Consider the following 20,161-nt stretch of genomic DNA (forward strand, 5'->3'; position numbering starts at 1 on the left):
GTATATCAAATCAAATAGTTTCCATTAGTTGGGTCAATTAGGACATCTGTCATGATTGATTTCCTCTAGTGTGCGTCACCAGAATAACATAAATCCATAGTCATGGCCCGTCTCAAAACATCATCCAAAATTCTAACAGAGCAGCCTCCATCCAGTATGTTCAATAAAGGTTTGTCTGCAATACTGAAAAAGCATTATAAGAATTGTTCTGTAGGCAGCTCAATGGTCACTAGCCCTCCATTAGTTTGGAGAAGTGCATTTAGTCTACATTTGCCTAGCTCTTCAGGGAAAAGACAACCTTTCTTAAGCACAGCTGTAATCCAGACAACTGAGGACTACATTTATTAATGATAGCAGCTACTGATAGGGAGATTACTTCTCTGACATGCAGCAGTGATACCGAGAAGTTATCTAGCAGAGAGGCCAGTGGTTTACTCTGCGGTACTAATAAGTAAATGTTTCCTAACAGTGCTTTAACAATTGGTGAATGTAGCCTGCTGATTCATTGAAAGGACATGGAGTAGGTCTTGCTAGTGGGAATAGATCTTTCATTGTTTCGCTTAGCTTACTTTTGCATGATCTTAAATTTGAAGAGGACATTGACACATTTGTGAAACCATTAGTTTTGCTACTAAACTAAACACTTTTCATCTCAAAACATCTGTGGAATACTTTTGAAATATCAGATGGAACTACAGGGTCGTGATACAACATTTCCTCGTATACCAGTGACTTTCCAGTTAGTTGGCTACTTTACTCATGCTGGTTACAAAGAAGAAGTCCACAATGTGCCTTCATATTAGGGAGCAGAGATGGCTTAACACAAATTGATATATTTCCATTAGCTTACACACTAGTGTTAATCCTGAATTGAGTGTGATGTTGTTAGGCTACCTTGTAAAATAAGTTTAAAAGTTACAGTCTGGGTTGCGGATGCTGTGCTATATGTACCTCATGGGCAATCTAAGTCCACAAAGCGAATATCAACCAATGCTAGTTTTGCAGGTCATGAAAATTGTATTTTGGTAAGCATATACCTTTATGATTAAATGCTAGCTGAGACAAGTCTCCCTCAAGTAAGATGATACTTTGTTCCAGTTTGTCACAGTAATGCTTAGTGGAGAGTAATTTGTCTCTTTGAGAATCCCTTCCCAGTTCAAGATGATTAGCAGGTCATGATTTAGTTATTCTTCTGCTAACAAGACTCTTTAGAAAGGAGCTTGCAACAATCAATTGTCCTGTCCATGGCTTATTCTTCCACGTGCACATCAACATTTAGTAAGTAATTGTCTGAAAATGAGGTGGCAGAAACAATGCCTATAGAATCTGTGACTTTGCACTTTTGCTTGTAATTCACTCTTTCATTTTTAAAATATGTTAAATATTAGCAGAACATGGCACATTTCGGGCATCCAAAGCTGCATCATCACATGATTTGCATCAAGAGCTTGCACGAGCAAACAAAAACAATTCATTGAGATCATAGGATAGAATGCAAAAAAAGAAAAAGTTATGATTATACCAATGATGCTGCAAAGCCAAAATATGTTTCATGTATTGATGCCTTCACAACAAGTGGCTGGTTACCAAGAAAAGATTGAAACTACTGAAATGTCTCCTCGTGCATTTTATTGGGAAGGTCATCCATCCAATGAAAAGTGCACTGAAATTCCACAAAGCCCATCAAATACCAAACAATTAGTAATTACTTTGTTATGTGAAGGTAAGCTAAGTTTCATTTGGCAGGGAAACACTTCCAAGCTGTGTGAGAAAGCACTGAGTCATTCAGCACATTAACAGATAATATTTTCACTTGTAGATTAAATACCTGGATCTGTTCAAAGTGCTTTTAACTATTCCAAACATTAGGCGAGAAAAAGCGTAACAACACTGTTGGCAATGTTCTGACTCCATACCTTCCTCTTCACTCGCATACAATACTCATCAGTTGCACTTCTTGTTGGCTCACTCCTGACCTACTTTTTGGCAGAACACTTCCTTCCCTCAACCAGCACACTGTGTTTTGTAGAATTTAAATAGAAGCTCTTGATTTCATTCCCTCACCATTGGCATAACAAAACTTGAGGGAGTCCCCATGCAATGTACCTGGAGGGGGCCCCTTTGACCCACTAACCCAGTAAGGGGCCTCCCGCCCGAAAACAAGGTACTGTGCTGATGAGGCCCCTTGGAGCTTGCCCCCTCCCCGCAACATGTGGGCTGTAGGGGCCTTTGTTATGCCACTGTCCCTCAGTATTCCAAACATGAATGATTCATCTCTGGTACCGCCTCACTTTCACCTATTTCTCACACAAGCAGTTAAAGTTTTACTGACACCATTTTCACCTTCACAATTGAATATCTGATTGGTTAGTACTCAGTTTGTAGATATTATTCAGCTGACTGACACTTACAAACTTCATCTGTTTGCTGTTAAAACAAATGTGACTTCATGATATCTCTTCAACACACTGCTATTACTGTTCTACAGAACCAGTATATCAAAGCAGCTATTTCCCTTGAACTTGACTCTACCTTGATGGTTACAATACAACTGTAGAGCTGTAAAACCTTGACTAGCAAAAGGTAATTATGTGTTACAGGCAGTTGGAAACTTGCATATCTATTTAAAATGTATCTAGAAATACCTACATCATATTTGAAAGCTTTCATTTAAAATAGATTTCTGTTCTATAGAGATCTTGCAGTTAAGTGTCATTAACCTGACCTGTCCTTTGTAAGTTCACAAGGGTGAAATCCTTCCACATTAACAAAATAACCACCAACCAGGTAAATGATTTCCAAATTGTAGGTTAAAGTCGCTCACCCGTTCCATCGGCCTAGCTAGATCCTTCTACTTATATTTGAAGAGTCAGATGAAAATTGTATGTATTGCACCAACCTAACTTCAAGGCAGTTACTATCATATGTATCAATAAGTTCACCTACAAACAAAAACTTCACTTCCCTCAAAGAAATCTTGCCAAAAAGTATCTCAATTATACACTGTACATGAAGTGAAATAGGGCATTTCTAATCCAGGGACATTATAAGCCCCTGATTATGAACTGGGATTAAATTCTGATTCTTGCAAACATACATGGGAATTCCAAGTTGTGGAACAATTATTACATCATCACTGTTTCCTCTCTCAAACAGTTTTTGATAGGTCAAACCTCTAGAAATGTATTAGGGAAAGATCAAGATAAAAGGTGAAACAAAAAAGTGGAATAGGGTCAATTCTTCACATGTGGCAAATGAGTCGCTCAGGTAATAGCAGGAACTCAGTTGGTAAGTACCACACTAGTTAGTCCTGATGGTTGACTGTGAGGCAATAAAGACTTTGTCTGGGTTTAGCTAATACTCCTACATAAAAAACTGTTTCCATGATATTTTAGAATTTTATGTGATTCGGTTCAATTTATCAAGGTAGGGGATAGGAGAGAAGACTAGTATTCTGTCCCCATAAGGCTTGCAAATTGCTGTGTGGACTATCTGACCTTAGTGTTTTTGCAGGCTGGTAGAGTATCAAAGTTTTATATTTTTATATGGGATTGATGTTGCGGTGCCGACAAAGCCAGGCTGTGTTCTTCTTGAGATGAAGTAAATTCCCACAACAGTCAATTTACAAAGGACTTAAAATAAAATATTTTGTCTATAAAGAGCTATTGATCAAATCAAATGCCAAAGTTCCAGGTTCTAAATTAGAGATCTTTATATTTTCTGTAGGCAAAAATCTCCAAATTGCATTGACCTGAAGCTTTCCACCATCATAAAATTATTATCAAAGAAAACTGATTTTGTCAAAAATAAAATCCTTAATGATGCACCTGCAACAGACTTTCAATCCTTGCCATATAAAATGATCCAATCATTTAAAGCCATGTGTACTACTTTTGAAATGTGTAATGGACCAAGGCAAGTCATCACTGGGTATTTGTTTGATTGCTAGCCAATTACCCAGTGTTGCAGTTCAAATATCTTACCCTTTGGTAAGGATTAATTTTCATATGAACTAATATGGGCACAGGAAAGATCAAATCTGAAGCTATTTTGATGCATTTATTTGGCCTTTAATCTCTCTTGATGCCTACATCATTTTAGATATCTGCCATTCCGGGTTTTTATACATCTTGTAGCACTATGGCAACACTATTGGTTCTTTATGATCAGTTGCTCTCTGCAGCAACAAGGATCATGTGGCAGCATTTGTACGTCTCAAGCTGTATGCTTCATTTGAGCATCAACCTCACTCTGGGCAGCTATAGAGGAACAGTAGGAGTCTTCACAGGTGCTGAGAACTTGCTTGAATTAAGTCTTCGTGATGAAATGTGGTTTGTATTTGGTGCATTGCCAAAGAAGTTGGGAGGACTTTTCCAATATATTCTCTATAGCAACCAACATTGGAAGACTCACTATTTTAGGATTATGAAAAACCCTCATGAAGCTTATCTGAGACTGATAGCAACTGTTGAGTTCTGGTTTCCATGACTATGAGGAGGACATTCAAAACCTCAATGTTTCTGGAGATCACAAGAATACTTTCTGCATCCTAACCAAATCAATTCCCACCGAAAAGCCCTGGATTCATTTCAAACGTGCAAGATTGAATTATGAGAATTCTCAGAGGCCACCCACAACACATCACCTACATGATTTTTCAGCGACCACTCAATTTCTTCACGCCATCTTTGATGCTATTTGATGTTATGGTACAAATAAATTCTAACAGCTCAACAGCCCGTGGGATCCTGCTCTTGCTCCAGAGTATCACATCAAATCAAATATTTTGTGTAGTTTTATTATGAGAAGGCTTTTGAGAGTGTCACATTTTTTATTTATCAATTTAATTGAGGGTCATGGCCTGCACCATTGTGAAGGAAAGGTTGAACTGATTTAGAGCCGTTCATGCATTTTCATCATTCAACAGGTGCATCGGTTGCACTTGGACCAATGTTTCACTGCTGTTCTTAAAAGCAAGGACTGGTGACTGCAATCATAAAATAATTGTCAATCAAAGTGTGCACCTACTTTGGAACTTTGAGTGCAGGCTTGAAATGCATTCATGTAAATATTCTCAAATAGCTCTATGCCATACGCTCCAACCTGAACACTTTGTCCAGCACCAATGACAAGCTCGTTCTGCCACCACCCCAACCCCCACACTCGCTCCAAGAGCAACAATTTTGTCCTTGTAACATGTATGTCCACATGCAGTGCATTTTATTATGCAAGCACAACAGTGGGACAGTTATCCCACCCCACACCTTCAAATCCTGTTTCCTCCAATAAAAGCTATCCCAAACCACATCACTGAGAATTCTTTACAGGTCCAAGACAATGGAAAAATTTCCTTTTAGCGATGTCTTATCATGAAGATCTGCTGGGTTCAATGATCTATCTACCTTTCTGGATTTTTAACCCCTAATGGATTTTTGACAGTACCTCAGATCGTCTGTGGATAGGTTTACAAGCATTTTAGTAAGTTCTCTTAAACTGGAAATTAAGGTTTGGTGCTCTTCTCAGTGCATTTTACTGATATCAACACGTTTGATCGTTCTGAAACTGTTCTTCTTTCACGCAAAGAGGGAGGGATGGACACCACCATATGGACAGATAAAAAGTCTGCAACCTTTCTCAGGTCCAACCTTGAATAAAAGTCCTTATTAGTACTTCATTTCTCCCGCTATGCACACACAGCCCATGGGACACAAAGAGCGGCACTCCCCTCCATTAGAAGCTCCAACATGTGTTACTCCTCAACCAGACCGTGCTTGCAGTGGTATTACCACAGCTCCTGTGACCCGCCTCATTTCAGTGACTGAAGATAAAAGAAAGTTTAAAAACCTGACCTCTTCTGTGAGAAAAAAATGGTAATATTTGTTTTCTGCCTAGCAACTGCCAGGAAAATTTACAAAAAAAATGATATCAATTCTACTTGGACCCTCTAAAGTGGAGGTCAGTGTGTTAGTTAATACTGTTCCTCATTTTTTAGGCACTTACAGGGCCAGAGGAAGGACAAACATTTTTACCTCTCTGGGAGAACTTGTTTTTGGCCCTCCCTTCACATGCACATGGGACAGATTTATTGCTAATGGGAGCAATTTATACTAACGTGCTTGGATGAAGGGTCACTCCATGTCATAAGCAAAACACCAAATGATGGGGACCCTTGCACAAGACAGGATGCAGGGGCTCCCAGCCATGGGATGTCCTTTACAGAGCATGTGCATTCTGGGAGATGTAGTATTTCCTTCAGTTTAACCAGTTGGCCTAATGCACCAAGCAGCAAATGGAGTTCTGTAAGAAAATCCCAGGACCGGAAAAGTGTTTTCCCGGTGCAATCTGGAAACTTTCCCTAGAACGGATCCAAAATGGGTCTCACAACTTAATTATGAGTAACTGCATGGGATTTTATTGTCTTTGCTGAACGAATCAGATAATTTGGATAAATAAAGGCAGATTCTGTTTCCAGGCTCAGATTATTGTACATTAAATGAACACAGCTCGGCTTCATTTTACATCACAGATGTGAGTGCCTTTGTCAGGAAATATTTATTTAACGGGATTATTTCAGCCCAGTTCTGGTTTTCATAGCATGGGCTGCTATTTCTGGTAAATCAGCAATCGCATTTGCGGAGTTCCAAGCTTTTTTCGTAGTCCCATGCGGGCCTCTGATCTCGGAACTGCCTTTAAAGACGACCAGCCTTGCTGTCGGCGGTGTCTCTCTCCCGGCGATCTCCCTTCCATCCTTGAATCCCCGGTTCAGAGAAGGAGCGCTGTCCTCCGCTCCTGCAAAAGGGACCGAGAGTCCAAGAAAGACAAGGCAGTCCCAGACTAAGGAGAAGACGCCAGGACCAGTTCATACGAAAATATGGCGAGCGCTGAACTTTTTGTTTTTAAAGACTGACGCTCGATGAATCCGAACGTGTTCCTGAAATTAATAGCACCAATTTACGACCACTGTATCCGGCACCGTAACAACACGGAGTTCCATTGTCAACAGGGAACCAGCGTGTGAAGTCTAGTGAAATAGTCTCCAGACGTCCCCTAAACATTCCCCTGGCTGTCAATACGGTCCCTCGAGCTCCTCTCAGCAGAGCCCCTCACATACATGCACGTCTGTGAGGGGCATTTAAAAACAGGTGACAAGCATGTGTTTACAAGGTAAAACTCCACTTACCTTCCTGCGTATGCAGCGGTGCGCCAATTCCGAAATCCACTCGAAGCCCTATTCTCTTCAAATGGGAATCCCTTGTAACTTATGAAGAAAAGCGCCGAAAAGTCCCCTTCTTTGTCCCTCAGGGATGCAGAGACCAAAACGCAGAACGTTCAGCGGCAAATATCTTCCAATCCAGTAGAAAAACGAGAGAGCACCAGAAATGGGAATTTTAGATATCGAGAGCAAACAAATTAAATTACAGCACGAAGGCAAGGTAGGTGAGGCGGACGGCAGCGCCCCGAAGCCGGCAGGAAATGTCCACTCTTCATGTGCAAGGCTTCGGCTGTAGAGTTAACTTCCCTACCTGAGAGGGGTGCATAATTTATGGGCAATTTGCTTATATCTCAAGGCTGACAGACATCACTCCCCGTGTCTGTCCTGGCGGAGGCGGCTGCAGCAATCTGATCCATCCTTTGCCTGGCCAGACTCTCTCCTCACAGGCGGTCAACACTGCCACCAGCCAACGCCAGTGCACTCCGGGGGCTGCACAAGCCAGGACCGTGGGACTGCTGACTGTGTGCTGCTGGCGGGCGTGGGGGAGGTGCCAGCGCCGGGGAAGGGGGCTTCTGTGGCACGGAGGCGGTGTCTGCCGCGTCCCCACTGGCTCCTGGAGACGAGAATCAGAGTTAGCAAGCTCTGGAAAGGGAACAGAGGCGAAACTGGATACAAATCAGCGATGTCCCCGTTCTGTTCCACGCATCTGCGCGGACACCTCATCCCACGATAGCTGCGTGGAGGGTTTCAGGGAACCCTTGTGCGCGCGTCAGACATTCTCTCGAGTCCATCTGCTGCCTCGGCCGTGGGCTGCTTCCGAGAAAGCGGTGTGTGTGCCAGGCGGAATTTCATCAGATACGACTCTTTAACAGATTATTCATGCCCATTTGGGGATTCAGGAGAAAACAAAAGCGGAGTTAGTGATGGGTTTTATAGACCTCACGTTGCCCCATGTTGGTAGCAAGGAGTCGAGCCAGTCGTATTTTCCTTTGCATTTAGGTATTCGTGTTTTTTTTTCGGGGGAGGGATGTGGGGGTTCTTGTTGAAAAAGCTCACAGATGAGTACCCAAACGCAAAAAAACCTGGACTGGATGAGAGTCTGACTCCAGGATCCGGACCATTTGAGACCTTGTGGGGCTATCAGACCACAAGAAAACTCAGGTTTACCCGACTGACTTCACAGAGGCAAACTGCGTGGGTGGGAAAACTAAAATCTCTCATTTCTGACATTTGAATTAAGGCCAGGGACATTTTAGCTTCTTTTGGAATCATTTCAGTGGATCAAAATCTGGAGCGAGGACGACAGAGAACGAGAGTGAGAGAGGGAGAGAGGCAGAGGGTGTGTCCTTTAGAAAGTTGAGATTGCTTAGTGAGAGATGTGCTAGCTGAGCTGGAGAGACAGATATGGTATGATTGATGGTTGAAGATGACATCTAATCGGGTGCGACCTTGCTGGTGAATGGAGGCCATTGCTGGAATCAGAATATGCTAGTTGTTGGTCCTTAAGCAGTCAAGCCTACAAGTGGATCTGCAGGAAGCGATGGCCCTCAATGAGGTCCTCCAAAGGACCTAGGCTCCAGATGAGTCAGCACCAGGCTGACCTGAGCCACCCACAGGCAGATTTCCATTTTTGTGGTGGTCCCATGTGTTGGTTTGCAGGATGGCCTTTATACAAATAAACCCAGAGAATTTAGGATGCAGAAGGTGAGTACCTTGATAACACATGCTCAGCCACCACAGGATGGCTACGGATCCATGGGGCTGTGGATCGGTAAGGTTGAGCTCCGTGCATGTGTCCTTGGGTGCAGGTCGCTTTAATCTTGTTAACCAGGGAGTATATCTCCTGCATTCCCCTAAAGGGTCATGGGAAAGAAAAGAGATTGGTGGGACTCAGAGAGTAAAATAGAACGGGGTAATCTTGTTTGGGGACTAAAGGCGAGGAACTGATCAGTACATAAATGTCTTTGTTTAATAATCTCAAATCAATTTTAAAGCAGCAAAATGCTAAGAGTATCATAGAGGAAAATCAAGCAAATGTAGTTTCCAATGAAGGTAAAATTCCCTAATATGCAAATCTAAAGAAAATCTGGAAATTCATGAGAGAAATTAAGAAGATGGTGTCAGCAAGTAAAGCCTCTTAAAGGCAGAATCAAATAAGGATTCTGTCAAGTAAGTGAGAATAGATATGGTCAGGAGTCTAACTCTATGAGCAGGGCCAGAGTAAAGCATTTAGGGCCAGATGTACGACCCAGAGTATTGCGACTCGCAATTTGCGACTCATTTGCGAGTTGCAAATTGCTATTTGCAAAATCATATGTTCAACAGTATACCTCGCACTGTTTGCGATTCCCAACGGGGTCGAAAATGACCTACCTCATTAATATTCATGACGTAGGTAACAATTTGCAACCCCTTTGGGAATGTCTGCACTCACAGGGATGGTGGCCTGCTGGGGACAGCAGACCACGTTGTCTGTGACTGCTTTTAAAAATACAGTTTTTTTTTTAAACTGCAGCCCGTTTTCCTTAAAGGAAAACTGAATGCATTTCAAAAACAAAAATGTAAAAGTTTTCTTTTCATTTTTTCAGAGCAGGCAGTGGTCTGTGGGACCACTGCCTGCTCTGATATTTTTCTTCACTTCCATTCACAAAGGGGAAGGGGTCCCCATGTCCCATGAGGACCCCTTCCTGTTTGGAAATGGGTTCGCACCAGTTTTAAATTGGTGCTAACTGCGATTGTTTTGTGACCGCATTCACAGTCACAAAACAATCATACATCGCACTGCGACTCGCAATTAGGAAGAGAATGCCCCTTCTTAATTGTGACTCGCAAACCTACAGTATTTTGCGATTCGGTAAATAGATTACCGAATCGCAAAATAGGATATGTACATACCAAAATGCTTTTTCTTGTTGCAAACAAATCGGGCCGTTTGCAACAAGAAAAAAGCTATGTATATGTGACCCTTGATCACAAGAAAATGGAAACGGCCATCTGAATCTAAGTAGCTCAGAAGTGCACAATACAATTTTACAATACTTGACAAGCTGCAAGGCTCCCACGTTTCCCATGGAGAAGAGGTCAATCAGGGTCAAACGTTCCCTGATAAGATGATTTCACCATTCATCTCAGCCATCTCACAATGGAAGTTTTCCGCTTCACAGCCTTCAAGAGATATCACATAGGAGGATGATACATTAGGATCTGCATCTCCAGGAAGAGGTGTGGAAAGTCACTATTCCCTATTTATGGAGTGCATAAAGATAAATGATACTCAAGGAAACCAAAATATTTTGTAACATTCCAACTAACTACTGCAGTTTGGCTCCTGAAACAAGAGAAAGGAAAAATGCACAGCAAACATAGAACATTTTGTTTCCTCAAATTGAGGCCTACATTAACTATGGCTAACTTAACATAAGCATCATTAACTATGGCCAACCATAAAGGGAAAATCCCACTACATATATAGGTGTGGGAAATGTAAATTAGTGTAGCTCTCTATAAAGCATAAAAGAGTAACAATGAGTCATCATTATCCTGGGAAGAAGCTTTCCTTCCAGAAATGTAACTGTTCAAGGTCTTTCCCGCCTAATTCAGTGGGCCTAGTCATTTAATGGATTGGTGTTTGTTTTGTTTGGAACTAGATTTGTACTGTCACATCTGATGGCATTAGGTCAAGAAGGGACTAATTATTTATTTAGGGGATGGCTTTGGGATGGAATTATGTGCTGTAAATATTTATTTAGGGGACTGTGTTGGGATGGAATTATTTGTTGCTGCCTTTTATTCTAAATTGTGATCCAATGAGTCTATATAAGATAACAGTTTTGCTCACTTTATATTTACTCTGTGGTTTTTGCTATGTATTTTCTTATAAAAGTAGGCTACACTAGAGAGAAGACTCATGCAGTTATGCCTCATTATTAGGACTTGGAATAATTTCAATATTTTCTCTGAGGCCTGTGTCAATGTCAGACCTCCTGCTGCATCTAACTGAGACTTATATTAATTCCATATTTGATCTGAGTTTGCCTTCTGTAACAATGCTAAACTTTTAATAAACCAGTTAAACCTGGCATCCTTGGCGTAGAGTCCTCTGTCTTTTTTTGACTGCTTCCTGTGGTTTTGACTATGTGCTGGACTATGTTTTTGCTGTCTTTGGTACTCTGGGCACTTCACCACTGCTGACCAGTGCTAAAGTGCAAGTGCTCTCTGTGTACTGTATGTGTAATTGGCTTTTCCACGATTGGCATATTTTATTTACTAGTAAGTCATTAGTAAAGTGCACTAGAAGTGCCAGGGCCTGTACATTAAATGCTACTAGTGGGCCTGCAGCATTGATTGTGTAACCCACATGAGTAGCCCTGTAAACATTGCTCACACCTGCCACTGCAGTGTCTGTATGTGCAGTTTTAAACTGCCAGTTTGATCTGGCAAGTGTACCCACTTGCCAGGCTCAAACCTTCCCTATTGATACATGTTAAGCACCCTTAATGTAGGCCCTAGGTAGCCCCATGGGCAGGGTGCAGTGTATGTTAAAGGTAGGACATGTACTGATGTGTTTTACATATCCTAATAGTGAAATACTGCAAAATTCATTTTCGCTATTGCAAAGCCAATCTCTACCATCGGTTAACATGCGGACTGCCTTTAAATTACTTTTAAGTGTAGTTTCCCTTTGGGAGCAGATGGAGGACTGGAGTTTGGTGTTCCTGAACTCACAATTTAAAAATACAGCTTTTGGTAAAGTTGTTTTTTAGAATGTCAGTTTGAAAATGTCACTTTTAGAAAGTGGACATTTTCCTGCTTAAACCATTCTGTGACTCTGGCTGCTTGTATATACCTTCTCTTGGTCAGACTGACAGTTGGGCTGTTTGTGAATCTCCACTAGACAGTGACGCAAAGGGAGCTGTGGTGTAGCCTACACATCCTGATGGCTCATCTGGGCTAGAGTGGAGGGAGGAGCTGACACTTACACCTGAATGGGCTATCCCTGCCCTCACACAATGCAGTCTCCAAACCCCTGGTGTGTGTCTGGGGCAAGGCAAGATCTTGTGAACAACAGAAACTTTCCTTTGAAGTTTGCCTACTTCAAAGGCAGAAAGGGGTATAAGTAGTGGAACCAAAACCCCAGATTGTTAGATTACTACTCGAACCAAGAGGAACCTCTGCCAAGGAGAAGAGCTGAAGAGCTGAAGAGCTGGAGGAGTATTGCCCCTTTGCTGTGTGTGCTTTGCTGGGTTGGTCTGCAGTTGCTGCTTCTGCCTTAGAGAGGGCAAAGACTGGACTTTGTTGTGTATCCTGCTTGAGAAGGTTCTGTATGGGCTTGGGCTTAGCTTGCCCCCTGCTCTGAAGTCTCAGGGCCATCAAAGTCTTAATCTACCAGCACCTGGACTCTCTTGCTGAGATTCCTAACCTGCCAAGTGGTGCCTAACCCAGTCCCTGGGCCCTTGACAGAAGAAGCTGGTGAAAAACCAAGAAGAACGAAGTGCACATACTTTTGACAACTCTGGACTGATGCCGCTGCTGGATCCTGCAATGACACCTGCAACTGAAGCTGTGGTCCTCACTGGAGTGCGACGACCCCGCAGGCCCGACGCTGTAGTCCAAGACTCTGTGACTGCCGAAGTGCCATGTCACCGACGTCTGTGACACCCGACTTCGCCGAACCACGCCATGGCTGTCAGATATCGACCCCGCCGGAAGTGCGCTGATCTAACGCTTTGTACCAATGCCGCCTCAGCTCCACAGCTCTGCAGCAAGGACCCAACGCCTTGAGAGACGCCTCTGTTCCTTTGTGCCGCAGCATTGGAACCGACACCGCACCGGATCCAGCGACGCCTTGATCCCCGACTCCGTGCACCAGTTTGTTACCTCATTTTCACAAGGTACTCTACCTGGGGTTCATTTGACTCAGTGATCGGTGCCATTAATGTCAGATTGTGGGGAACGACTTTGTCACGACACCGTGACATCACCAATTCGAAGCTTTTGTGTTTCTAAGCGCTGTATTGAAGTTTATTCTTTAAAAAATCATAACTTTGCATGTTGTATTTTTGTCATTTTGGTCTTGTTTTACTCAGATACATATTGGCTACTTTTCTAACCTGGTCATGAGTACTTTTTGTGGTGTTTTCACTGTGCTACTGTGTGTGCTGGTACAAATAATTTACACATTGCATCGGAGATATGCCTGACTACTTGTGCCAAGCTACCAAGGAGGTGAGCAGGGATTATCCGAGGTGTGTATCTCCCTTACCCTGACTAGAGTAAGGGTCTCTGCTTGGACAGAGTACATACTGACTTCCAACCAGAGACCCCATTTCTAACAAAACCTTTATGGGTTCTAGCTCTTACTTGACTCGAAAAGGCTTAATTGACCATGCCACATGTTTACTGATAATCTTGGCCCTCATTATGACCCTGGCAGTTGGCGGTAATATGGTAGAAAATACTACCAACAGGCTGGTGGTACATTCCACCATATTATGACATGGCTGGTTTGGCTGAAGCCAAACCGTTAATGTATCACACCGACCGCCATGGCGGTAATGGCCACTGGGCTAAGATATCAATCTTGACCCCACCTACTGCCATGGTTTCCGTGGCTCCCTTACCGCCACGAAAACCATGACGGTAGGCACTATCAGTGACAGGGAATCCCTTCCCTGTCACTGATAGAGATCTTCCCTATCCCTACCCCCTCCCCAGATTCCCCTCAACCCCCTTCCTCTCCAACCCCTCCCTACATTCAGGCCCCCCTTCACAAACACACACACACATAAACACACCCATTCCCACATTCATCCATGCATGCATACATCCATTCACACACACATCCGCACACACTTTCATACATACATGCAGACACGCATTCACAGAACACAACATACACATACTCACACCTCTATCCATGCACACACATTCAACACGGAACACACACCCGCATCCACGCACGCACAAACATTTACACACACCCCCCACACACAAAACCCACTCACCCCCTCCCTTGTTGGAGCACCCACTTACCTGTGTTCAGGGGGTCCCCCGGCAGGAGACAGAATGGGGCGTTGCTGCCAGCAGCAGCGTCTGCTAGCAGAACACCGCCAGGCCGTATTATTGGTCATAATATGGCTGGCAGCGGTCTACTGGCATAGCGCTGCTGGTGGCAGCGGCGCCACCTTACCTCCATCCACCGGCATGTTCACAGCTGGATTTCCGCCATCCTTATGGCAGAAATCAAGCTGTGGTCATAATATGGTGGGCGGCTGGTAGCCGCGGCGACAGTCTTTTGGCAGCCTTCACCGTGGCGGTAGATGGTTTTTACCGCCAATGTCATAATGAGGGCCTTTGTCTTTATTAGGGGAATATTACTATATACCTTCTTGACTCTAATGTTACCCTGATACTAGGTAGGTGCTTTATCTCATATTTTATGAGCTAATCAAATATAGCATCCACAGAGTGATACCCCCTATGCAAGTTACTACTGTTGTCACTGGTTGGGGTTCTGCTTGGCAATGCCACCATTTTTGTATCTGGCATGACAGTCTGCTTAGTACACCTGTATAAGGAATCATGCTGGTTAAAGATGAGAGTGTGGCATCCAGCCTGTGAAACCTTTTGTTATCACTTTTAGGTGAAGAATTGTGACTCTGGGACAGATAGCCAGGCACCTATAGTTGCATGCATACACAGTATGAAGACTAGGGTGATCCTGAAGGTATCTCTCACGTACAGACACATCACAATTTCACTTACTTAGTTCAAATACTGTCACCCTTTTCTGTACATTTTGCCTCATAACAAATATTAGTCACCATTTGCACCAAATACGTGGGCAGGTCAGAATTGGTGGGGAAAGGAGGGATCACTATGAAACCTATTTCAGAGGTATGTATTTCAGGGAGATTTGCCTGTTTACGTCTGTATTGTGACTTATAGAGAGATCAAGCAACGGAGCACTTTAAATAGTGGGAGATGAAAAGATTCATGACAATGCTGGTCTACTTAGTCTAAATGATGGGATGTTCCTCAGATTCTATACTGATAGTGGATGGAGTTACCCTAGAAGAGCACTTTTCTCAAGTGAATTGAAGGAGCAATTCTTATCTATAGCAGTACAGGGAGTGCAGAATTATTAGGCAAATTAGTATTTTGACCACATCATCCTCTTTATGCATGTTGTCTTACTCCAAGCTGTATAGGCTCGAAAGCCTACTAACAATTAAGCATATTAGGTGATGTGCATCTCTGTAATGAGAAGGGGTGTGGTCTAATGACATCAAAACCCTATATCAGGTGTGCATAATTATTAGGCAACTTCCTTTCCTTTGGCAAAATGGGTCAAAAGAAGGACTTGACAGGCTCAGAAAAGTCAAAATAGTGAGATATCTTGCAGAGGGATGCAGCACTCTTAAAATTGCAAAGCTTCTGAAGCGTGATCATCGAACAATCAAGCGTTTCATTCAAAATAGTCAACAGGGTCGCAAGAAGCGTGTGGAAAAACCAAGGCGCAAAATAACTGCCCATGAACTGAGAAAAGTCAAGCGTGCAGCTACCACGATGCCACTTGCCACCAGTTTGGCCATATTTCAGAGCTGCAACATCACTGGAGTGCCCAAAAGCACAAGGTGTGCAATACTCAGAGACATGGCCAAGGTAAGAAAGGCTGAAAGACGACCACCACTGAACAAGACACACAAGCTGAAACGTCAAGACTGGGCCAAGAAATATCTCAAGACTGATTTTTCTAAGGTTTTATGGACTGATGAAATGAGAGTGAGTCTTGATGGGCCAGATGGATGGGCCCGTGGCTGGATTGGTAAAGGGCAGAGAGCTCCAGTCCGACTCAGACGCCAGCAAGGTGGAGGTGGAGTACTGGTTTGGGCTGGTATCATCAAAGATGAGCTTGTGGGGCCTTTTCGGGTTGAGGATGGAGTCAAGCTCAACTCCCAGTCCTACTGCCAGTTCCTGGAAGACACCTTCTTCAAGCAGTGGTACAGGAAGAAGTCTGCATCCTTCAAGAAAAACATGATTTTCATGCAGGACAATGCTCCATCACACGCGTCCAAGTACTCCACAGCGTGGCTGGCAAGAAAGGGTATAAAAGAAGGAAATCTAATGACATGGCCTCCTTGTTCACCTGATCTGAACCCCATTGAGAACCTGTGGTCCATCATCAAATGTGAGATTTACAAGGAGGGAAAACAGTACACCTCTCTGAACAGTGTCTGGGAGGCTGCGGTTGCTGCTGCACGCAATGTTGATGGTGAACAGATCAAAACACTGACAGAATCCATGGATGGCAGGCTTTTGAGTGTCCTTGCAAAGAAAGGTGGCTATATTGGTCACTGATTTGTTTTTGTTTTGTTTTTGAATGTCAGAAATGTATATTTGTGAATGTTGAGATGTTATATTGGTTTCACTGGTAATAATAAATAATTGAAATGGGTATATATTTTTTTTTGTTAAGTTGCCTAATAATTATGCACAGTAATAGTCACCTGCACACACAGATATCCCCCTAACATAGCTAAAACTAAAAACAAACTAAAAACTACTTCCAAAAATATTCAGCTTTGATATTAATGAGTTTTTTGGGTTCATTGAGAACATGGTTGTTGTTCAATAATAAAATTAATCCTAAAAAATACAACTTGCCTAATAATTCTGCACTCCCTGTATGTTGTTTCATGATCTTCAGGAATGAAGTGAAAAGGTTTGTATTTGCGGCATTTGTTTCACACTACTCGATTTCCAGGCTAGCAATGTAATGCTTTGTGTGTAATGTTGAGCTCCATAGTTGATTTTCTTTTCCAGCCAGTTGAGGAGGTATTCTGATTAATTATGTAATATTTGAGATGCAGCAGGTCCTGAAGGTGATGCAGGCATATAGGCATAAGCAGTGAAGTGCCTTCAGTTGTGAAATGATGATCCAATATTTTTTCAAGTGCTGGAAACCAGGGTTTTCAAAGTGATACTAATGTCAGCTTCGCCAAGATAGTGCCTGATATTTTTGTGAGGATGAGAGATGTCTTGATAATGTTTGCATGTTCTGGAAGAGAAGGATATTGAATGTAATGTTGCTGTCTAGCATGAGCCTAAGGATTTTGTGCTGAAAGTGAGTTGGAGAGTGAATCCCTCGATCTTCATCCATTTCCATAATTTAGGTTGTGTTAGACCCTGAGCTGGTGTAGGATTGTCCCATCTCAGGAATGTTATGTATTTAATATAGAATGTAATATGTCTGCTTTGGGAAAGAGTTCCATACAAGTCAGTTAGTTGGCTGACTGGTAAGGGAGGACTGCACAAAGGACTGATTATTGACAACAAGTGGTTGCTAGGAGCTGTTGGTGATGAGCATGATTTAAGTCATGGTTGTATTCAATTTAAGGAATGCCATGGGTATTGGCTATTCATAATCAGATAAGTGCATATCTTTACCAAGACTCACCAAGCTTATGTAGGTGGGAGAGAAATGTTGAGAAATAAATCCTTACAAGACTCCAAGTGGAACCTGGTAGTAATGGGACAGGGTGTAGGCCAATCTGAGGAATTGGCTGGAAAGAAAGGAAGTCAACCAGGGGGCCTGAGAATCCTACTACTTTGGAAAGGTGACAGGGTAGATTAATGTGGCCTATGTTTTCAAAAACATATACAAGTATACAAGAAAGCTGTGCATGGACAGATGGCTGAGATTAATTGAAGTATTCCTTCCATCATCTTGTTGTTGCTGCTATGTTTTCAAAAGCCACCTAATCTGTGGTAGAACAAATAGGTACCTCTTTTTCACCTAGGTCACATGGATTGCCATAGATATTCCTTGCAATACCCTGGGCACGATCTAGGCTGCAATGTATCAGATGTTGTGAGCATCAAGCTGGGTTAGGAGTGGGAATAGATGCAGAATTTCCAGTTTACTGGATGTAGTGAAGATGCTGTTGCATCCTTGTCACCAATTCTTGCAAGCCCGCAGAGAATACTCTGAACATAGAGGTAAGTTAAGGAAATTTATTGATAAAGAGTTCACCTACATCAGGGGCGTGGTATCCCTCAGCAAGTCTCAAAGCAACTGACAGCCTTGGAATCCAGGCTTCACATTCAGAACATAGAGTTGAGTCAAACTCCACATTCTTTGTGACTCACTAGTACATCAATATGTAACACTATCACGTGGTCTTTAGTTGATTGTGATGATCCTGGTAAGTTTGGCTTTCTTGAGCATTAGTGTTATGATGACTCGTTTATTGGTGACTCTTCTAAACTCTGCAGAATATACAGGGTGGGTCAATGGGCATCCTTTTTGACACTACAGTGGCAAATCCTGGTCGGTTGAGTTCACATATAACACTTGAGGCACACTTGAAAGGGGTGAAAGCAGGATGCATTGTCAAGACAGTTCTTTTGGGCCCACTATCTGGTAGCTGAAGGACTCTGCTTATCCTACCAGCCGTCTGTCTCTAGGCTTAGATATAACTCTTGCTGCATACTTCAAAGGGGAGAGAACAGGATAGCAAGACATTTCTTGTTGATCCACTGTCTGGTTTTTGAAAGAGTCTGCTTTAATCCTGACAGAAGTCTCTGTCTGGGTTTATTGTGGGTACATTGTGTTCCTCAAACTGAATTTTAGTGTTAGATATGAGAGAACATTCACACTGACCAGCTAGTGTCAGGCAAAAATATGGGAATCCAGGCACCCACTACAGAAGACTTTCTGGATCTGAGGAAGACTAGAAGAAGACTGGACCTGCTGTCTTTGACCTGAGAGGAGCCCTGAAAGACTGGGCCTGCTCCAACGTGAACTCAAGACAAAAAAGTGGACAGCAAGGATCAGTTTTCTGACCTACTGTGTAAGCAACAGGGCTATAACAAACTGCAAGAGGCCTTTTCCTGAAAGCACTCCACTGACCAGTGGCAACTGGATCTGAACTGGCCCTCCTGTTGGCCTCTGCCTAACATACTGTGAGTCTCTAAGTGGCTCCCCTGAAGTCCTGGAGGGCTTTAGAAGCATACCAATATGGTAGATTGAGTCTTAAAGCACTAGGGGGGTGATTTATAATTTGGTGGGCAGAGCTTTGGCGGTCAGGGTGGTGGAGTAATTTACTGCGTTGACTTGATTGTACCTTTGCCTTCAAAATTATAAAATGACCACCAAGCCAGCAGTCATTTCTTAAAGCATTGCCACCATCACAGTACGTCCTGTCAATACTTTTTGCAGTTTGATCTACGTCTCCATCAAGAATGACGGAGCCATATGGTTTAGTTTTTTTTTTTTTTTTAAAACTGGCTTGATGGTAATTCTCTAAAAATAATAATCTCCACTCTTAACTTGTCAAAAACGGCCGGTCCAGATGATATGCCTGCAATAGTAATCAAACCATAGATTGGTGGGCCAGATATTTGCATTGTTTTTCCCATTTATTCCTAAATTCGAACAGTTCCCTCAAAGAAGAAAGATGCATTAGTCAAGTCCTTTTTATGAAGAAGTATCGGACAGATCAAAGTAAATAGGGGCATATTTAGGGAAAGTGGTGCTGCACCCAGTGCAGTGCCACTTTTCTTGCACCCCTTAGCGCCCTCCTACCACCACCAAGTGTGCACTGTATTTAAAATACGGCGCACCATGGTGCAGGGCAGGGGGCAATAGCATAATTTTTTACGCTATTGTACTCTGCAGGAGTAGCGCCATAATGTGTTGGCGTTATTCCTGCAGAGTACATAGGGGCCCTTGTTATCAATTGCATGCCCCTTTTTAACGCCTGCTATGAGCTGGCATTAAAAGTGCTGATAAAAATGATGCAGGGAAATCTGTTAGATTTTCTTGTGCCATTCCCCCCCCAATGGGGAAATGCCTATTGTGTGTCTTTGTAAATATGGCATGGCGTTTTTGGTCTTGTAACTCCACGTTAGCGTCAAAAAATGACTCTAATGTGGTGTTCTTAA

The 20,161-nt window shown here is 42.8% G+C and overlaps 1 protein-coding gene across 2 annotated transcripts in view; it reads right to left on the reverse strand.

Moving 5' to 3' along the window:
- The window catches only part of TMEM121 (transmembrane protein 121), a 696,740-nt gene extending 688,378 nt beyond the window's left edge, over positions 1 to 8,362 (reverse strand). Inside the window, exon 1 of one of the 2 annotated variants that reach the window (XM_069208841.1) lies at positions 7,181 to 8,362. The gene's annotated coding sequence lies outside the window, so the exon portion shown is untranslated. The remainder of the gene's footprint in view (positions 1 to 7,180) is intronic. The other variant, XM_069208843.1, reaches the window with a different exon arrangement.
- Positions 8,363 to 20,161: the final 11,799 nt, after the last annotated feature.

Source organism: Pleurodeles waltl, chromosome 9 (genome assembly GCF_031143425.1).
Source record: "Pleurodeles waltl isolate 20211129_DDA chromosome 9, aPleWal1.hap1.20221129, whole genome shotgun sequence".
NCBI classification, from domain to species: Eukaryota; Metazoa; Chordata; class Amphibia; order Caudata; family Salamandridae; genus Pleurodeles; species Pleurodeles waltl.